The sequence below is a fragment of the Lutra lutra genome, chromosome 9 (assembly GCF_902655055.1).
Source record: "Lutra lutra chromosome 9, mLutLut1.2, whole genome shotgun sequence".
Taxonomy (NCBI): Eukaryota; Metazoa; Chordata; class Mammalia; order Carnivora; family Mustelidae; genus Lutra; species Lutra lutra.
The window spans coordinates 36,820,045-36,841,623 of record NC_062286.1 but is presented as its reverse complement, the minus strand read 5'-3'; the positions used below and the strand labels follow the sequence as shown (position 1 = coordinate 36,841,623).

General features: G+C 49.8%; 1 long non-coding RNA gene across 11 annotated transcripts in view; it reads left to right on the top strand.

The window, feature by feature from the left end:
• Nucleotides 1–21,579, top strand: part of LOC125108497 (uncharacterized) — a 149,122-nt gene that overhangs the window by 90 nt on the left and 127,453 nt on the right. For 10 of the 11 annotated variants that reach the window (XR_007129933.1, XR_007129939.1, XR_007129935.1 and 7 more), the window contains exon 1: nucleotides 27–287. This is a non-coding gene — a long non-coding RNA (uncharacterized LOC125108497). Of the gene's footprint in view, nucleotides 1–26; nucleotides 288–21,579 lie in introns of those variants that run through there. The other variant, XR_007129934.1, reaches the window with a different exon arrangement.

The window sequence follows — 21,579 nt, the reverse complement described above, 5'->3', positions numbered from 1 at the left end:
GTGTGCGCCCTTTTTTTTTCTTTTTCTTTTTCTTCTTCTTCTTTTTCCCTCTTTTTTCTTTCTTTTCTTTCTTTCTTTTTTTCCCTCTCTTAATTTCTTTCTTTCTTTCTTTCTTTCTTTTTTCTTGGTCTCAGCCGTGCGGACGTGATGGGGAATGGAGGGAAGTCATGATAGCCGGCTGCTTGGGCGGCGGGCTGGCATTCCAGGCGGGCTGTGGCTGAGCCAGCGTGAGCCTCAGTCCTCCGCAGCTCGGGTGGCGGGAAGGTGGAGCCAGCCGCTTCTCCCCGGTGAGTCCGTGTCTCTCATTTTTATGATCATTTCTAGCGTCTGCCCCTGAGTCTCGGATGGGTTAAAGCTGTTGCATCTTGGAGGGGATATCGCATTCGAGACTTGGAGCACCCCTAATCTCTGCCCCCACCCCCAGAACCATTGTGTTGTAGGGTGCTTGTCTCTGCGGTTAATGGGGAGAAGGTTGATACTCGTCATACACTGTGTTATCCCAGGAGAGACAGGGGTGCTGGGCTGGAAAATAAACTGTTCCAGTCTTATCTCTGGAGCCATGGAGAAATTCAGAGATGGAGGTGGGTGAGTGGGTGCTAACCCAGGGGTGCTGAGGTTGGGTCGGCTTTCGCTTCTCAGAGGTGGAGGGAAGACAGCCCCTGAGAAATTTCTGGCTGCATGGTCTGAGCTGCCCAGTTTTTAGTGCAAGAAAATACAGTAGAGAGGCAGCATTTGGGCTTCCTTCTCTATGAGCCTATGAATGATTCTGGGAACTTATTTTATGTCTTTTCTTTTTGCTTGTGATTCAATGTCACAAACCGTGATAAAGTCAGAAAGAAAATATGTGGGGGTCCGGGGGCTTGGGGCCAGCAGGGGAGGTGAGGATTGGGTTGTTGAGTCCTTGAGGCCTGATATGACCTTGATAATGTGTTTCTCAACCTGTTACTATTCTGATGAGGCTTAGCTTTACAGTCAAGTAAAATACAGGAAACATTTTTTTTAAATGTCATTCTAGTTACTGTAAATGAAACGGTTAAAATGTCATAAATACCTTGTGATAAACATTTTTTGAATTTGCTTAAAAAACTGCACACCAGTAAGCAGGGTATGACAGGGAGCTTTTTCAGTAGAGTCATTTGAGTGTGTGGGCTTTCTGGGTTAATAATGAGTCAGCACCCAATTTCTAAAATTGGAGCAGCTCTGAGAGAGCAAGTGATCTGCCCCCGAGCCCAGCACGGTGGCTGGCCGACCCCTCCAGGACGATCTGGCTGTTTGGTCTTTGGTTAAAATCAACTCTGGGTGCCTCCCTTGTGCGGCGACCCCCTCCTGGCTTCAGTCCCAGCTCTTGTGGGGGACTTAGCTTTGCTAAGGGGTCCCTCTGCCAGGACCCTCCCCTTCGGCTGACTTTGATTTTTTAGGGTCGGCCTTGACAGACCTGGCTGAGTTTCTAATTTGTTAAGTTACAAATCCAGAGTTTATGAAGGGCTGGGATGGCCCAGGGTTAGGGCTGCATCCCGTGTCCCCAGGTCGTCACACCTGCTAAAGGATGGAGTGGGAGCAGGGAGATGTGATAGCTTGAGCTTTGAAGCTGGCCTTCTGCGCCCATCACGCAGCAGGGAAGGGTTTGGGGCGGGGTGGGGTGGGGTGGGGGTGTCCCCTTAACATCAGAGAGCAGGATTCCAAGGAAGAAATCTTCCCTTGAACCTGACTCTTCTTATAAACTGAAAAGAATGTTAAGAAATTAAAAAAAAAAAAAAAAAGCTGGAGTTGCAGGCAGGAGGCTCAAAAAACGAATGCAGTCCTGTTTGAATCCATGTCCAACCCCCTCAGATTCTGTTGGCCTGCCCAGGATCAGGGGCTGTTTGGGGGTTTTTTTGGGTTTTTGTTGTTGTTGTTGTTGTTTTGCTTTTTTTTTTTTTTGGTATTCAGATGACTATGGGTCACCTATTCTTTGGATCATGGGCTCTATTGAACCCTAATGTTGCAAGGCTCTGGTAGCCTTGGGCTTCCAGACTGTGGTTGCTGCCTGCCTCGGAGGGCCACTGGGGAACCTCAGAGACTTAGCATCAGCTTCCAGACTTCCAACAGGGTCTGAACACAGAAGAGAGCCCCTCGATGTTACCTCTATCCACTTCCCTTCTTACCTTGACTCTGAAGGCATCTGGGCTTGTGGCCTCTGAGTTAGTGGCATGACTTTCCCAAGCAAGATCTTGTGATTTCAGTGTAATCAGTGGGTGTTCCAAGGCTGAGATTCTCGGGATCAACTTGGCGCCTCAGCAAGGGAGATGACAGGGGTTTCTTGAGGTGGGAGCCCAGCCCAGTCTGTCTGTCTTGGTGAGTGATCTTTGTAAGTGCTCGGAGAAATGCCATCTTCCTGGAGAGAAGAGCCCCAAAAGGCAAAATGCCCTAGGCAGTGCCTCAGTGGCTCGGGCACATGAGCATTCTCTCTTGTCCCCATTTCAGAGAACATTCCAGGTATCAACATGTGTTCGTCACTAGGTCCCGAGTCTCCAAATCCCCCTGGATAAGTGCCGTTGGGAAGTAGTTTTGAGGCGGTTGATTTTATCCTAGACGTTGATTGTATTCTTTCATGTAGAATTCGGGCAGTTGTATGAACGCTGGAAGTCAATTTACCACTTACCCATGAGAAATAAGTCTGTGGCAACTGATATGATCACTTTTATAATCAGGAGAGTCATTTAAAAAGGCCAGAAATAAGGCTCTGGGCAGGTCTGAAAATAGAGCATTCATTAATATGATTTGCTGCTCTGTCATATTTTCCAGCTACCAAAAGATGCTGATTCTAAGTGAGGATGCAAGCAGGGAGTAAAAAGGGAAACCATCTACAAGAGAAACTGAGCAGATATTTTAAAAGGACACCTGCAGCAAGAAGAAAATGCTGACAGTTTGATGACACTCGGAAATGGCCCAGTGCCCTATTGTCATGGTGCCCTTAGCTTTCAGACCGGCCGGCCGCTTGCGGGCCCTGTCTCCCCCTCCACACCATTCATCAGCGTCCCCACTCAGGCTTTCATTACCTCCTGCCAACAGGTTTTTTGTGGTACCTGACTGGTGTGCCACCACTGGTTGCCATATGCAGAGCTCACCCCCATGTCGGGCAAGTTACTAAGCTTCTTGGTGTCCTACCTTCCTCATTGTAAAATGGAATTGATAAGAGTACCAGCTTCTTGGCTCCTTGGTAAGGTTAGTGACGGGCTACAGTTGTTAAGCACACAGTCACTGACTCAGACATACACCCGGACACCTTTCTGTCCCAGCCTGGGCCCCCACAAAAAATGGGCTCTCGTGCTCCTGTAGCGAGTTCCCATCTGTGTCATGTTCTGCGTTTGCAGGACATCTATTGATTAGGTAAATGGGAAATGCTTCATGGTTCTGTTCAGGAAAACCCAGGGTACTAGATGTCGCCGTCCTCATGGCCATCGTCTCTAATGTCAGTATCATCACAGTGAGGACAGCTCCCCTTGCCTTCAGCCCAACCACATGGTAGTAACTTTCTGTGCATTTCCTTTAGCCCCCTGCCCGCGAAGCACACACATACCCACGCTGTAAGATAGGAACGACAGCCGGTTGCTCGACTTATTCAAGGTGCGCACATCCTGGACAGGTGAATCAGGCAGGGCAGCTGTTCCGAGGAGGGCGCCTTTACCTCCATCAGGAGAGGAGAGTCAGGAAAAGCCAGGGCTCCCAAGGGTGCTGTCTGTAATCCAGCAGATTGGGGCCCCCGTCCCGAGAATCCAGGACCGCTGGCCTCAGACCTGCTCCCAGGGTGGAAGCAGCTGGACGCTGTACCCAGGCTTCCTGTCTAAAGGCAGTTCCAGTCCCCTTCTAGCTGTTTGAGAATCAGCCCAGTACATGGAGCTGACTCATATTGAAAATATTAAGTAAGATACACTTAAAACTAAAACGAGACCGAACAGAACATAACCTTTCCTTGCCAATTCTGAAGATATCCAAGATCGTGCAGTGCCCCAGAAGCCGAATTTTCACACGCTTCCTGCAGGGGTCCACGAGAAGGGCCCCATGAGTCCCTTTGTCCAGTCAGCCTTCTCTGATAACTGCACTGCTGACATAAGGCCTCGGGGGCTTTATACATGGCCTTTCTGGAAGTCGAGGCTTTGCACGCTGAGCATGGCTGGGTCGTGTTGGTCCATTACAAATGGTGCCACTTGGTGGGCACTTTTGTTCTGCAGCTGCTACCTGTCCCCAAGCCCAGAGGACCATCTCTGCTCCCAGTGCTGCAGCAGGGCAGTCGTGGGTTTGGCCCAGTGCTGGGGGGACAGACCTTGGGCACCTCCCAATGTCTGGAGGGTTCTGGTTAGACCACAGAGCTCAGGCGAGGGGAAGCCAGCAGTGGATCAGAAGGAAGTTGGGCCCACAGGAAGGAGGAGTGGTGGGGAGGCTTGTTTGGTCTCAGATGATTCCTCTGATTAGAAAGAGGGAGAGAGAGAGAAACACCCAGTTTTCTTGCATTTTCTATACTAGAAAAAAGCTAATGGTGGTAGCAAATCTTATCCATTGCGGTTTTCCTGCTTATCCTTTGTTTTTAGGATCTATTATCTTGCAAGGAAGGTTTTCTGCCAAGGAGGCTTTTAGCCTTTCCCTGTATGCTGCCCTTTCAAAACTGTATCATACTTAAAATACTGGAATTTTTAGCAAAGGCATAAGTGTATCATTTTAGCTGTTTTCCCTGGACAAATCATTTGTAGAGTGTGAGGAATGCCTGGGTTTCTATCAATTTAGGCAGATATAAGGGAAAACTTTACAAAATAGCAGTCCTCCAGCAACCACCAGGCTTACTTTCTCTCAGACAGAAAAAGATTGGAAGCAGGCTGTCCAGGGCAAAGGTCAATGGGCAGCCAGTTCCTTCATCTTTCTTCTCTGCATCCCTTAGCAGTGGCTTCCTTCCTTAAAATTGTCTTATGGTTTTAATAATGCTGCTGGAGCTCCAGCCATCACCTCTGCATTCCACACAGGAGGAAAGAGTAAAGTGGGTCACAGAAAGCTAAGCATCGTCAGTCTCCTTTCAACAGCTTTCCTAGAACCCCCAAGTAACTCTTTCTGCCTCTTTTATTGGCAACCGTATCTGTAAAGCAGCCTGGGGAATGCAGTTTCTTAACTAGGTACATTGCTGCCTCTGACAACACAGGAGTTGTTGACGACACAGGAAGTAGAGGAAAATGGACGTAGGATAGGCAACAAACAGCCTCCATGACAGAGTGCTCCTGAAGACAGCTGGATTTATGTTCTACAGCATTCTCGGTCCCATAACTGGGCCCAGGACAAGTCACTTAGCTCCTCTGGGGTCAGAGTCTACTTTGTAAAATAACCACATTGCTCTCATCAGAACTCAGAGGAGGAGACTGACTTCAAGGGCAACTTGGAGGAGGACAACTTGGAGGAGGATGTTCAAAGGGACAGAAATCACTTGTTTGATTTTGGTATTAATAGTCAAAGAAGATTTCCTTTCATTCATGCATCAGCAAATACTTCACATTTACCCAATAAAATAATTGAAAATCCAAACACTCCTTTGTTTACTGAATGCTCGCTTAGGGCCAAGCACTCTTCTGGATGTCATTTAGTCCTCCCAGAACCGTGTGGCAGGTTATCATTACCATCCCCATCATTCAGACGAGGAAGCTGGGATGCAGAAGGGCTAGGGGAGCCCTTCTAGCCCTTCTAAGGAGCCGGCCAAATCAACTGTCAGTAAGGAGAGGAGCTTCTTTTTGAACCCAACCGTCTGGTTCTTTGACCCAGGGATGTGGAGGTGAGCTGGCAGACCAGCTCTTTCCTATTTCTGTCTTTCTGGTGAAATAGGCATGAGCCCAATAACGTCAGGCCATTGTAAGTGCCCCAGGGGACGGGTGCAGGGAGGCAGGGAGCCTTACATCCTGTAGCATCTCCTGCCTCGGAGGAAAGCAGTCCAAGCTTAGCATTCTTTCCTCCCGGAGCACATACCAGGAATCTCAGCTATGTCTGGGTTCATGACTCACCCGTCTGTTGTAGCCAGCTTTTCCAGAGTCAGCTCCGGAGTCAGGACCACGCCCTTACAGCCCCAAGGATACCAGACTGGGCTTCCTCCAGACTGGGCCTCCAAGGTTCTGCAGTGTTCCAGCAAAGAGCAGAATGGCAGAAGGAGAAGAGTTTCAGCTCCAAAGAAATGGAGTTTATTCACATAATTCAACCTGATCAAAGGCCAGAGAAGGTGAACCGGTCATACCCTCCATTCCACATGACCCCATTACCTAGTGGCACAACCAGGGCCGTGATAATACATGAGACAGGATGGATTTTTGAGCAGGAGGTGTTTGCTGTCATTCTGCCTTGGACTGAGTCCCCTTCTGTGTTTGCTTTGTACCATCTCAGAGCCTTGTTCATCCTTCTTCCTTCTCCAGCTCCTTTACATTACATGATACATTTATGCCACTGCAGAGGGAAAATTCACATAGACAGATGGCTGGCCAATGAAACACATAGGCTGCAATGGGAGATGAAGATTTTAGGAAAGCTCCTTGAAGGAGCCTGACATCTAAGAGGCTTAACCTTTTGTCCTCCACTTCCCTCTGTCTTCCTGTGTGGAATGCAAAGGTGATGGCTGGACCTCCAGCAGCCTTCTTGAAAACACAAGACAACATGGAGAAAGAAAGGCAATGCTAAGGATGGCAGAGCAGGCAAATGGTCCCAGGGCTTTGGGAGACTAGGTGTTTTGCCTGCAGATGTGCCTATTTTTGGAGTGGGTTGACCTGAATGATGCAGAGGGAGGTATGAGACATCACTGCTGAAATTCAATCTGCAGGTCAACTAGGAGGGTCTGTTGAGACATCAGTTCCCTTTGTGTGGAGCTGCCTTTTATGCTTCTGATATGAGGAGCAAGAGTTCAAGGCTGCGTATAGTGAATTTTATGAACTCCAGGTGCTTAGCCTTTGTGGCTCCTTCCTCATGTAAGGACGTATCCCGACTGTCGCGATATAAAGATGAATGTCATTTAAACTGGATTGGTCATTATATGTTCATTTTCATTATATTTTGGTTTCTCTTCTGATTTTAAAATAAATGAAAACATTTAGGGCAGAGAGCAGCCACAGAAGGGCCCGGGACCCTTGGCTGCCCCGCTGTAGAGCCTCAGCAGCTACGACACTCACGTCACCTCAGGAAATGATGATGAGGATTTTTGGAACAGATTCGTCCCTCCTGTGCCCATTTCCCTATCATCCCCTGTCTCCCCAATAATTGCTCTACTCATCTAGCTGATCTGTTTAGTGGGTACGAATTTCAGTCTATAGTGCTAAGGTATCAAGGATGTAACTCCTTTATTCTCAAAACCTCTTGAAGCTCACCCTGCCCCTACATTACCCCCTCAACCCAGCTGAGGGAAAATGCATGTTCTGTCATTATCGGGAAACTTTGTTTGTCCCAGTGCTCCTGGAGTCATCACACAATCTCAGGGGTGCGTGGGGCCAGACAATGGGGGTGGGGCAGTCTGCTCTCTGAGGTGGCCGCCACCCTTGCTGTTCAACACCTGGGACTCAGCAGGTGTGGGGCTCCAGAGCCCCTCAGCCTCGCACTGCAGCCAGAGGAGCCTGCATGACCTGGTGGTCTGTCCCTGACCCAGGCCCCTCCTGGAAACATGCTGCTGCTCCCAGCCCCTGCTGCTGCAGAGTGTCTGGTGGGGGCACCCTGTCTAGGCCTCATCCTATCTGCCGACTGCTGCTGGGCCTCTCCTAACCTGGGCCCCTGTCCTAGCCTTGGCCTTGGCCTGGGTAGGGGGCAGGAAAGAACAGTGATAGCAGAGGAGTCAGAAACATAGCTCTCTCAGAGGACCTGCAGACATCACATGCTATCTTCTTCTGACTTCCCAAAGCCTCCAGAACAGCACCGTTCAACAGAACTCTCTGGGATGATAAAAATGCGTGTTCTCCAGGCCACTAGGCAGCCACAAGCCACATGTGGCTACTGAGCACTTGAAAAGTGACTGATGTGACTGAGAAATGGAATTTGAACGTGTATTTTATTTCAATTCATTTAAATGTAAATGTACGTAGCCACATGTGGCCAGTGGCTGTCATATTAGAAAGCATGTATCTAGAGCATGTTTTCCTAATCTGGGCAGCTTTGAAAGATGGGCCATCACCCTGGCAATAGATGTGGCCCTGGGCTGAAGGGGTCAAGTTGAGCCTGGCTCTCAGTCAGTTGTCAGAGGGGTGGAGAGTTTCTGGGCCAGGCAGGTGAGGCTCCTACATCTTGGCCACCAGGGCCACTACTGTAAGCCTCAGTGTCCCCCTCTCTGGGGATAAAACCTCAAGCGGACTGTCAGGGCCTCCAGTGTTCAGAGAACGACCTGCCCAGGAGGTGGCCCAGGCCAGGCACCTGACACTGAGAATGTTTCTGCCAGCTGTCCGCTGGTTTCTTCCAGGCGTAAGGGCCTCAGGTGAGATGCACATAGACAGACTGTCTGGGCTTGTGGTATTTGATCATGAACTTTCCTGTTTGGGGAAAGGCATCCTTATTTTTGTTTGTGTGGAGCCATTCTGGGGACTGAGGAGATTGGCCCAAGGGACACCTCAGGCTTGGTCCCTGTCATTGTCATCCTACACATCCTCCAAGTGAGTCTTTTGACTCTTTTGGCTTGTTAAGGGAGAAGCATTAAACCATGTTCAGCCATAATGGACAGGAAGCACACAAGCAGCAGGGAGCTGAGCTGAACGGATGAAGGACAGCCAACCCAGACCCCAGGCCCACACCCCTCCTCTCCCCTGCCCCCGGCCTGTTCCACTGCGTAGCAAAGTGATGTCCTTCCATGGGTGTGGGGTGCTGGGACATGCCGTGTCCCTCCCCTGAAGCCAGGCCCCCAGGCGCTGTGCTGTTTGCGCTATTCCATGGACTGTCTGGCCACGTGGAGGCCATGGGCCACCACGAGGAAGCCGCCTCCGCTCCCCCAGCTCCTGGCCACACAACCTCAGTGTCCCCTGGCCTCCATCTCCTGACCTGAGAAGTAGGGGTAAGTGCCACAGAGGGTGGTTTCGAGGACGAGAGTGCTCACCGCGTGGAGAATTCTTAGCCAAGTGACACGCACTGTAAGTGTTCCGTCGTACTGGCTGTGGTTACTGGAATGGCTTCCTAATTTTGCTGTGTGTTTCTGACCACAGACACCTTTCTCTGAGGCCCCCTGATCTCCCCCCAGCTTCTTGCCTCCACATTCCATTTTCTCCAGGCCCAGAGGGAACGTGAACTGTACAGGCTAGAGCGAGGGGAGAGAGATCCCGCTGTCTGTTCCTTCCTCTATTCCTTCAGTATCCCTCAAGTGTTTACTGAGACCTCTGGAGGCAGGTGATAAGCAAATGTGGTTGTTAGAAGGGCTGCTGGAGGGGGCTGCTGGTGGTGCAGGATGAGGGTCCTCATGGACATGGGGTGGGCTGTGAGGGTACCTCCACTTGTGTGGAGATCTGAAAGGAGTCGGTTTATGCACTGGTGTCTTGCTTTGTTCTCCCTGTATGGATTGACAGCTAGAGTAGGTTCCGGCTCCCCCTGGGGATCTGTGTGACGGTGAGTGAGTCATCAAGCCTCTCTGATCGTTTGTACAGTGCAGTGGGGTGACCCCCACACCGGGAGCTCTCAACAACCCAACTTGGGGTCACCATTACAAAGACACTCTTCACTTCCTATCAGGAGTTCTCTGGGGTCAAAGGACATGGCCCACCCCAGCAGGTCTTCTAGGTGAGCTCCAGAAGGGGCCCTTTAATCTGTACTTAAACCCCCCTCTCCTACCAGAGACAGCCCATCCCATCACTGCAAAGCACTGGTGGAGAAGCCAGTGGATCAATAATGCAAAGCCTGTTTTCTGGCACTTCCACATGTTGGACGTAGCCCTGAAGCCATCTAGTCATATCTGTGGTCATGACGATGGTCATAATTCAGCACACTCATTAACATTCACTGGGCCATTCTTCTGTCCCAGAAACTGCTGAATTATCACAGAAGCCCTGGCTTCTTTCTCGGTGAGCCCTTCTAGTCACCTCGCTGTTAGCACTGTGCTCAAGCTCTTCCTTCTTCCCATAGTTCCCGAAAGTGGGTGCTGAGGTGTTTGGCAGCCTTGACCCCAGGCTGCCCTTCTGGTCATGGACCCCAGTTTTCTGATGTCTCCCTTCCCATGAGCACAGTGACCGGCCTTGTCCTGGACCCAAGGCTGAGGTCTGGGACCCATACACCCATCTGTTGGCCAACATCATGGCCTCTTTGGGTGGGGGATGTGTACAAAGCTCCTTCTCCCGCATTTTGCATCCAGGTACTGACTTTTGGTTTAATCTCCTAGATTTGGCCTAAATACTCTCTAACATAAAATATGAAGCTTGCCTTCATCTGCAAGTTAGAGAGGGGTCCCTCCCTTTTCCTCTTCTCCAGAAGACCGTTTGGCTCAGTGTAGACCGAGAGCAGAGACCTCTGGTATCCACTAGGGCCTGTCTTCAGGGTTGCCCGCATCTAGCATTCTGGGGCACCCCACTGAACACCAGCAGCTCCCCTTCCTGCACAGGTTTCACAGTTGCAGATGAAGGGGGTGACGAGACACATCATAAAATCAAATGTGTGGTGTGACCCCATTGACAAACGGGGCAGGTACTGATGATTTACACACTCAGCCAGACTTCTCCTAATGGGTAGCCACCCTCTTTCTGTCTCGTTCTCCCCCACTCCCTCCTTAAACACTGGCAGCTTTCCTTCAGTGAGGCTCGCAAACCCTACAGTCCGATGCCAGATGCTAGCGGTCAGTCACCTTAAACATCTAGAACATCTGAACGCTCAGGTGGCGAGTGTTGGTTTCATTGCTTATACAGAGTCACACCCTTGGGGTCTGTGGCTTGGATGAATGTGATTCACTTCAGGTAGGCTTTTTAAGTAGGCACCTCTGAGCCTGGCCTGACGGATGGGCGACTGTCTCTGTGCAGCAGTCCCTTTGAAGTCCCCAGAAGTGCCTGCTCTGGGGAAGGGAGAGCAGAGACGCAGAGTGAGTGCAGACTGCCACCCAGCAGCACAAGTGGTGACTGCAGACCAGAATGTTCCGGCTGAGAAAGTGAGTCACCCAGGCACTGTCTCACCTCCCCAAAGTGGGTCCCGCCTGCTCAGTGTTCACCCGCTGCATCCATCCCCGGGGGCACTGGCACAGAATAGGAATGGTCACTCAAGGGGGACTGGATGGCTGCCTCCCCCAGTCATTGCATAGCCTTTAACTGAGCCCAGTCTCCTTGCAGCCCAACCCCACCTCCACCTGCCCTCTGCTTGCCAAAATTATTAGAATCTTCCAACTCTCATTTCTACTGTTCTCTATAAAAATGAATAGCCAGTGAGTGGCAAGAGAAGGACTTCTTACTGAAATGGAAATGGTTCTCCAAGTTTCAGGAAAGAGAGAGTTCCAGAACTTTCTGAGCAAGCAGCTTCTAAAGATCATTACAGTTGCTCAGTGCTGTAGTGGTGGTAAAGGGGAGGCCCCTGGTTCTCATGTTGGAGGTTTTAATTTATATCTTGTGCAAGACTTAGGGGAGATTAATCGTCCTGCTTAAACTGTATGTAGTAACTCAATTCTGAAAGGGCCTCCTGACAGCAGTAGGGGACAGAGAAGCTAATAATTATGGAACATGTTCCATAGGCCTGGTGTGTGCTGGCTGCTTTATAGCCATTAACTTGTTCAATCCCCACATCCATCCCATGAGGACTGGACACTCTTAGCCCATGTTGCAGACCAGCGGGCTAAAGTTCTCAAGAGTCTCAGGGAGCACAGGCCAAGGCAGAGCCCAGATTCTCATCAGCCTCATCCCAAAACATCACAAACCCCCAACTGGCCAATGTCGGGCTTTGTGTGGGATTCTGTTTTCCAAGACCACAACCGGATTAAAGCCTTTTCTGATCGTTCAAATAAATCCTGCAAAGGAAGTCAACTTTTTTGGAACCTCTGCCCGAGCAGCTCTTCCACAACCTCAAGGAATCTTGTTGGAAGCTCTGTGATTAGTCATGGGGAGTGCACTCCTGCCAGGGGTACCTAGAGGTTCTCACCTGGAAAAGGGCCCTCATCAAAAGTGCCACTGACCTTCAGCTGATGCTTTTCAGCATCGGGGATGTCTCTCTTAATCTGCCAATGTGAATAAGGAATAGAGTTTCCAGCTTTAATTAATTCTTTGAATAAGTTTCGAAAGCGAAAGTAAATGAGGGGTCAGACGAAAAGCACGCTCTCACCCCTGTCTCCTACTCCGTTCCCATTGACCCCCCACCGAAACCCTGCTCTTCATTGCTTATCTGTCCAGAATTTCCTTATGCAAATGTAAGCAGGTATTTGAATGAATCTTTTCCCTTTCTTTCCTACTTTCTGAAAAAACCATCACAATCATTTTTACTGCTATAGCACTTTTGTGTTCTCGAGAGCACTGGGCTGCGTGTTCCCTCCCTGCATTCCAGCCTGCTGGGCTGGCCACACTGCCCCTTCTCCTGCACCCTGGTCCTGTGCTTGTGCGGGCATCTAGGGGACAGGTGGGTGCACAGGGAAGACACCGTTTACGTGCTCTGGTGCCTGGTGAAGCCCCAGACCAGAGCGGTCAGGGCCATCCTGAGGGTCCGGGGCAGGGGGCTGAGATGTGCTCTCACAGCCCAGGACTCTGCTGACCCAGGGTGGCGATCAGGCAGCTGGCTGAGGGCCAGAAAGGTAAACAGTGATTTGGATGCCCAGGGCTTCATGCCGGCCCAGGACCCCCATAGCCAGTTTGACACCAAATTTTATTCACAAAAGAGATGGATGAGGAGGTGGAGATTGAGAGTTGAAAAAGAAAAAAATTCATCTCGGAATTATTCTAAGCAAATCTCCCTAAGTGAAAGTTCGTGCTTTCGCTGTGGCCAGAGGCACCTCAAGTGGCCACGGCTGACATCTCATGGTCTTCTCTGGGCCTGGTCCTTGTCCAGGTGTCGCAGAATCACCCTCTGTGAGGATCTCCATTTCTCGGGGGGGGGGGGGGGGGAGGCGAGGCTGTGGTCACAGAACTAACGAGTGGGGGAGCCAGAGTTCAGGCCAGACAGCCAGCCGACCAGTCGCAGCTGGTTTCTCAGCAGTCAGCTGTCCTCGCAGCGGCCCCAGGGCCCGAGGGGCTTCCTGGGTTTTACCCTCAAAGCACTTATAGGGTTGCAGGACAGAAGGCAGCACGGAGCCCAGGGAGACAGGACATCCGCGCTGAGACATGACAGCCTGGGCCCCGACTGGGTGGCCCTGCTCCTTCCAGAGGCCAGCTGGCTGGTGGCATCCCTGAGAGGCACCTCCTGACTGGGACTGTTTCCATCAACAGGATTTTGAGCTGTATGGAATGCCATGCTTTTTAAACAGTCTGTAATTCGACACCAACAAACAGGAAAGCAAATATGTTTATAAGAAGGCGATTTGTTTTCGGGGGGAAAGAGTTTGGGGGAAGACACCGGCAGAAAAATGACAGAGAAAGTGAGTGGAAGTCCAGACTTCGTGAGTCATCCTTCAAGGCCTCTGTGTGTGTTTACGGGCTGAATCGTGTCTCCCCAGAGCTCATACGTTGAAGCCCTACCCCTTGAGTAACTCAGAATGAGACCTTATTTGGAAATGGTGTCATGGTAGACATGATTGAAGATGAGGTCATAGTGGAGAGGGTGGCCCCTTTTCCAATGTGAGCGGTGTCCTAATGAGACTGGGACATTGGGATACAGACATACGCATGGGGAGAAGGCCAGGTGGGGATGGCAGTGGGACTGCCACAAACCAGGAAGGCTGGGAGGGAGGTTGCGGTCAAATTCTCCTGTGGCTGCCTCCAGTGGGAGCGTGGCCCCGCCACACCTTGATCTCAGACTTCTCATCTGCAGAACAGTGAGATAATACGTTTCTGTGGTTTGAGCCCCCAGTTTATCGTCCTTTGTTACGGCAACTCTAGGAAACTAAAACGGTGCACATCCTTCCCGATGCTGAAGGAGGCTGCTCTGAGCAGCTTTCCATCCCGAGTCCGGCTCAGCTTGGATTAGCCACCACCTGTCGGCGGTGGCCATGCTCGGCCTGTGTCCGGGCACTCCTGCTTTAGTTAAGCAAAAAGAATGTTCTCGCTTTGTTTTAACTTTCCTGAACTGTAGAACCAGAGGTCAAAAAGCGGAATTTGATCTTTGCATTAGGTTTTTGAAAAGGGGTAAGGGTGGGCGGTGGGGAGGGTTGGGGAGAAAGACCCACTTCAACTTTATATGTGATGGGATCCATGCTGTGGTGGGCCACACGATGTGTCCCCAGGCAGGATGGGGGGGCGTGTTTGCTGAGCCACAGTCTGCACGTGAGCGAGCGTGAGCAGAGCACCATCTAACCTCACTCCAGGATCTCCCCTGGCGATCGGAACTTTTACCCACATTGTCCTTTGCCCGCTCCTTTCCGTTTCTCCAAGGGTCACACGCATCCCTCCAAATTACAATTTACAAAGCAAGCAGAGAGGCTCCAGAGGGCCGGGAAGTCACACTTTTGTGGGGATTTTTTGCTTTGTTTCTTAGTTCTTGAACAGGGGTGGCTGTGAACCTAACACAAAACATGGCTTTGACAAGCAGTTCAGAAAAACAGGAACCGCCAATTCATGAGAACTTAAAGAAAAAAATAGTTTAAAGAACTGAGAAGTTGCCACATTATAGTGAAAGAATGTCAGGTTTTGGAAATGACAAAAACGAGCAATTTTCACCTCGAAAACCCAGTGGCGTCAGTTACACAAGACATAACCACACACAAACACGAGCATTTCTTATAATGTCAGGGCATTTACAGTCAAGAGTATTTCATGGAAAGTTATTTTAGTAGCAAGGGTAGCCTTCAGCAATGAGTATTCGTCAAGAGAGCGAAACCTTGACTTCAAAGTCAGGAGGCGGAGGAGCCCAGACTCTGAGCGGTGTCTCAGCGCGCTCACAGGGTGCCACGGGGACCGGGGACTGGGTCCAGGGAGCGGTTCCAGGCAGTGGGAGGTGCTGAGACTCTTCTCCCACGGGTGCTGCCTGGGATGCTCTCGTGACTGGGCTGGGGACACACCCGTCGCTGGCGCCCCTGGGTCGCTGCCTGTTTGCTATAAGCATGAGCCTTAAGCTTTTTAAATACCTCCTTTATTGTAAAATTGAGGGCCTTACTGGAAGCAAGCAAAATGGCCTGCAGAACTATGACTGCGTGATGTAACTGAAGGTTTAATCTGTTACCCCAAGGTAGTATCTGACGAAACTGTAAATGCACCAGGTGAAGGCGTCCTAAGGGTAGAGGTGCTGTGTGACTGCCCCAGGCAGAGGACTCTGCTGGGGGGACCCTGGTGGTAGGCTGGGTCAGCCGTCAGGACACCAGGGTCGGGACTTCAGAACAGAAGACAGGGAAGAAGATAATCACCCCCATTTCTCCCCGTAGAGCTCTCTGCTGTTCCCATTCCAACTTGTTTCCTTCCAGGGTTTTTCCTCTGTAAAATATTTAATAATTGCATGGGCGGCCTATCACATAATTCCGTCTTCTTTAAAACGTAGACTAGTACAGTCCCCACAGCACCCTTTGCGCCATTTTTGTGGTCACCTTACTCTGCAGCCATGCACAACGGGCGTTCCTTCAGAAAATCCTGCCTTTGAGGGTAGACTTAACAGTTGCCCTCCCTGGGGCGCCTGGCTGGCTCCTTCGGTGGAGCACGCGACTCTTGATCTGGGGGTTATAAGTTCAAGCCCCGCATTAGGTGTAGAGATTACTTAAAAATAAAATCTTTAAAAAGAAAGTTGCCTTCCCTGAGGAGTTTTAGGATGTAAATCCAATAAACCGTGCACTGAAAGAAAATGGAAAGGATTAAACTTCGCCTCCAGAAATGCTGATTTTAAAAACAAATGTATAAATTAGTGGATTGTTCTGCAGGGAAGCTGGTTTAAAGGAGAAGGGCTGTGGTTTGCTAATAATTCCTCCTTTATAAGTTGCCTGCTTATATTCTTTTTTCTATTTTTAAACTTTGGGGAGAAAGGCCTCTATGTGGTTGAACAGAACATTGAGAACGTTGAGGTGTTCCCACATCAAAGCCTCCAAGAGACCCCCCAAGGGGCTCTGTCATGGTCAGGCCAGGCCTATCCTCAGAGCTGGAGGGAGGCTTATCCGTGGTGTCTGTGGGTCTTTGATGTCCCAGACTTCGTGGCGCAATGGTCTTCTCACTGTCTAAGCTTTTTTTGTTTTGTTTTGTTTGTTTTTCTGAAAGGGAGGGAGAGAAGAGGCAGGAATAGGGAAAAGGAGAAAGAGAGAGTCTTAAGCAGATTTCATGCCCAGCACAGAGCCTGACACAGGACTTGATCCCAGAACCCCGAGATCATGACCTGAGCCAAAATCAAGAGTTGGGTGCCCAACCAACTGAGCCACCCAGGCGCCCCCCCCACCTGTTTTTGAAATTTCATTTAGTTTTCAGTTTTTTATTTAGAAGAAAATAGTTTATGCATTTGTTTCATCCTGTTCATACTCTTCGCATCCTCTTCCTCCTTCCATTCCTTTCTTCCTTCCTTTCCCTTTTGTTCCTTTTAGGTTGTTGTTCTGTTAGAGCTCTTCTCATATTCTGGGTTTTAAACCTTTGACATATATGTTACAAATCGTTTCTCCCAGTCTGTTGCTTGACCTTCTACTTTGTTTACTATGTCTTTCATTTTACAGAAATAATTTTTTTTAAAGATTTTATTTATTTATTTGACAGACTGGATCACAAGTCGGCAGAGAGGCAGAGAGGAGAAAGCAGGCTCCCTGCGGAGCAGAGAGCCCTATGCAGAGCTCAATCCCAGGACCCTAGAATCATGACCTGAGCTGAAGGCAGAGGCTTTAACCCACTGAGCCACCCAGGCACCCCAGAAATATTTAATTTTTAAAAAAGATTTTTAAAATTTATTTGAGAGAGAGCACAGGCGGGAGGAGAGGGCAAAGTGGGGCTCAATCCCAGTACCCTGAGATCATGACCTGAGCCAAAGGCAGCCACTTAAACTGAGCCACCCAGGCACCCCAGAAATATTCGATTTTTATGTGATCTAATCTGTTATGGATGTTAAAACAACCAGGTTTTGGCTTGCTCAGAAAGTCTAAAACACACAAAAAATATTCTTACATATTTTTTTTCTTGTGGTTTTTTATAATTTTATCTTTCTGGTTTAAAATACCAAGTTCATGGGGATTTATTCTCATTTACCATTTGAAGAAGAGGTATCAAACCTTTCTCTAAATGCACGGTGTCTTTCCTAGCCCCATTTATTAAGCAGCCTCCTTTACCTGCTGAAAATATTTTACGTGTGTGGGTTTTACATTGAGGGGGCTGGAAGAGGTGAAGTAGGCAATTCTGGTTGGAACGTGGAACTCAGTTTTTGGCAACATATCCTCTCTGAACTTGGGGCTCAGGGATAGAGGGAACTGTAGAGCTTTCAGAGGATATGAGATAGAGACGGGAAGGGGTAGATAACCTGGGACAAGTGGATGGTGAACATGGTGGGGGGATAGCAGAGGAGGATGTGAGTGGAGAGCCAAGAAGAACCTTGGAATAAATGGGCCCAGCTGGCAGTCAGCTCGTGGAAAGGCAGGTGCTCATGCTGGACACAGGCCAGGCTGGTCCAACCCTGGGTAAGACTTTTGGGCATGGGGAGAATCAGGTTCGGATATTTGTGTATTGAAAACTTTGATCTCAAGTGTGAAAGGTAGATGTGCCATCCTGGTAGAAAAGAAGCCTGGGGGCAGAGAAACCAGATCTGTGAAAATAATTTGAAAAGCAGGCATGGACACAGTCTGCAAGAATGAACTCGACCCCACTGAAGCTTGGAGTTTGATTCAAACCAGAAGACTTAGCGGGGCTCCAGTCTGCTAACAGCTTCAGAGGGTGGAAATCTAGAAAGAGCATCCAGAGGGCCAGCCTGAAGCCCCCCACTCTCAAAGAAGGCTTTCCAGGATGCTGTGACTTCTGTCTCGCCACCATGAAGTCCTTATGGAGGGAGATCATTAAGTCCCCAGCACCCTTCCCTCTGGGTCCACAGCAGATTCCCGCGGAACCAACCTCATGGACTTAAGATCTGTGCCATTGTTCAGGGCTCCGTGCTCAGAATCCACACCTGGGCTCTCTGACTCTGCTGTCTCCATCCTGAAATTCTGAATAGTTTTGGAACAAGGGGCCACACGTGTTCATTTTGCACTGGGCCCCACATGTTCAGGGCTCGGGCCTGGATAGAGGTCACGGATCCCAGTATGTTCCTGGGAGTCCACACATATGCTTACACTCCTCAAGCACAGTGTTTAAGGGAGCCCTGCCGGGAGGCAGAGGGAACAGGTGCTGAAATGTAGTTGCCTTTCATGACTTGGACTCTTCACTACTGCTTTATGTCCCAGCAGGCCTGATTCATGAAATGTGGCTAAAAGCAACTTACAAAAATGAAGGGGTAGGGATAGAATTCCCAGGGCAATTCTGAAAGAACCTCTAGCCACAGGACCTGCTGTACCTGGGCCATGTTCTCTGCACTAGAAGGACACACAGAGAAAGAAGGCTGCCAGCAGGAGGCCTACGTGCTCTACTGATCTGAGGGCTCAACCGTGTACTTATCCTGAAGGTCCCCAGAACTTAAGAGTCAGGAGCCCTGAAACAGGAGTTGTAGAAGTCCTCCCTCCCACTTCATGGCAAGGAGCTGCTGGACAACTTTCCCAGTTTATCCTAGTCCCTGGGGATTCCTGCAGATTGAAGGAATCTTCTTTTCTCTTTGGGATTCTGCTCTCACCACCCACTATGTCCCTTTCTTCAGGACTGAGAAGCATCAGGCAGGGATGGACCCAATTCTCTCAATACCTACACATTAGACCCAGGTACTCCCCCTAGGGGGAAGTTTGCAGTCCAGGTATGGAGAAAGCACCACAGGTTGTGAAGCCAACTCCCCATTCCTACCGAAATTCTAAACACCCAGCTCTCTGGTGAGCTCCCCCTCAGGATTTGACAGATCAGGTTCCCAGCAAGGAGAACCCACTGGAGTCAGGACTAGCTGCAGGGGTCCTGGAATCTGGTAGTTCACCCAACAAGATGATTTATGAAATGGAATATCCAGAACATCCCGTGGCATTTGCCCCCATAGGAAACAGAAGCTTCCATAAAACTTCCTCTACACTGTTTTTATGCTCAGACCACCTGTGGGTCAGTTATTGATAATGTGGCAATGGAGGCAAGGAAGGCACCACTGAGTGGTGTAGAACACAATAAACTATGCCCCAAGAGATTCCACAGTCAAGTGTAGAATGAAGAACTCCAGGTTGATTTAACAGAAACTTTTTTTTTTTTTAATTGCAGGACTTCTCAGAGCCTTTGGCCATGCTTTGTAAATATCCCAAATGCTATAACATAGACAGTAAATCCTAAATGCAGGTGGTGATGGAACCTTCCCCTATTTTTTTCTTGGAGAATTTTATAGGACCAGAGTTCCAAAGAATGCACTTTGGGACAAAACATACCCGTGTTATAGAAGTTTAGAAGGGATATGTTAGTATGGGATAAAAGAGAGTGACATTTGGATTAAAATTTTAAAATTCAGAGACAATCCCTAGATCTTCCCAGATGGGAAGAGTGGCATGGTAAGAGGCTGAGCGAGGATAGTGACAAGGGGTGGATCTAGGGCTGGCTGGTGAGGGCAGGCTTGGGGGAAAGAGGAGGCTGGGGTAATTTGTTAGAGGCAGACCTTAGTGTTGGGCCTTTCACTTGCAGACAGCCTACATGTGTGCGTGTGTGTGTGTGCACGTGCGTGTGTGTGTGTGTGTGTGTGTGTGTGTGTACAGCGCGTAAAGGTTTTGAGCAGGGGATAGGATGATGAATGCACAGCTTTAGAAAGATGACTTTGTGGGAAGAACTGAAGACATCCTGGAGACCGGCCGCCCTCTAGGAAGGCAGCTTCAACATGGAAGCTTGGCATGGCCAGGAAGGGACAGAGACCCAGGTGGCAAGACAGCCAACAGACCCACGAGGTCAAGGTAGAGGTGGCAGCATGGACAACTGGCTGAGTTCTGAAACTCCAGGCCGCCCACGTCACCACTGACATTTCGAAAACTCAGAACAGATGGTAACACCTGGGCCTGTACAGATGGGTCAGGAGGATGGCTATGGTCACGTGAGGGGTGGGCACGGAGTGGAAAGAGTTTCTCCCACGGGCACATTAAGAATATCACAGAGGGGTTCCCCCTCTTTCCCTCAAGGGTGTACTGGCTGGGGAGCCAGCAAATAGCATGGGGGAACACCGGCGTGCCAGGAGCACACTGCCGCCCACCCCTTCGAAAGCCATCTATGTGGAGGATGAGCAGTGACCAGGAGAAGGGAGAGGCACGAGCAGGCCCTCTGGCTGTGACGGACAGCTCGCTGTGGCTGGTCAGCAACAACAGCCCCAGGGAGCAGAGTTTTACACACGTGGCTCCAGTAAGGCCTCGTCCAACCGGCTCTGGCTCTTCTTGCTCTTTGGAACCAACAGAATCCACTGCTGGTTGAACTGCTTATCCTGGAATCTCACAAATTTGCACGTTGACTTTGTTAATAAAGGACTAAGTAGATAATTCAGACAAGCCCTGTGGTTTGGAAGCCACGGGTTTTGGCACTTGGTGTTCATGCATAAGACGAAGAGCATTTGAGGAACAGCGTTTCCTAGACCGAGGCTCTATGTTTGGATCGAATGCAGCCTCTCTAGACAATCTCCCGAAGAAATTCAATTGGCCTCTCCGGTCCGTACCTTCCCCTTACTGCCTTCTCTCATGCATAAATTTATGTGTGTTCACATTTATGTATGAACATGCACTAGTGTGCCCTCCTGTGCAGACATCTGGTTCCTGAAATTTAAATCCATCCGCTGCCATGGTTCATAACCAGGACAGACTGATGGACAGTTCTTAGTGCTTGACAGGATAGTCATCTTACATTATACAGAGCACCAACATATTCTACGGGAAATATTTCTGCATCGCGTGAAGAATTAATAAGATAGGAATGTGGCAAAAAGCCACCGTTATTTCATTAAGCACGAAGGTACTACTGATGAGGCTGCAGCGGAGAATCGGAGAGGAATCCTGGTGGAAGCAACTTGCAGCCTTGAAGGAGAGCAGTCTTAATTATGAAAGCATGAAGGAGGAAGGGAGAATCCTGGAGAGGGGTTGGAGGAGGACTACCCTGAGGCCCACAGTGCTGGCGAAGAAGACACCATCAGGACCAGGCCCTGAGAGGCAGGTGGCTTTGGACGTGTAGCAGAGGACACAGAAGGCTATCTGGGGGCAGAAGTCAAGTGTGCACACAAGCATGAGGGGGGCGTGTCCAGGCCGGGTGGGAGGTGTGTCCAGGCTATGTATACCCGGGGCCCTGTTGTGTGCCCTTTTGACAGATAGATCAGCACAGAGATAGAGGTACAGGACTCAGCAGGAGAAGTGGGTTGATTCCCATCTGGCTACTATGACACAAATACACAAATGAGGACAGCCCCTTATGGAAGAGCCCTCGGCACAGGTTTCTGCCAAGGTTGATGTTGCTCAAACCATGGCTGGAACTCCCTCAGGAGGATTACCTTAAG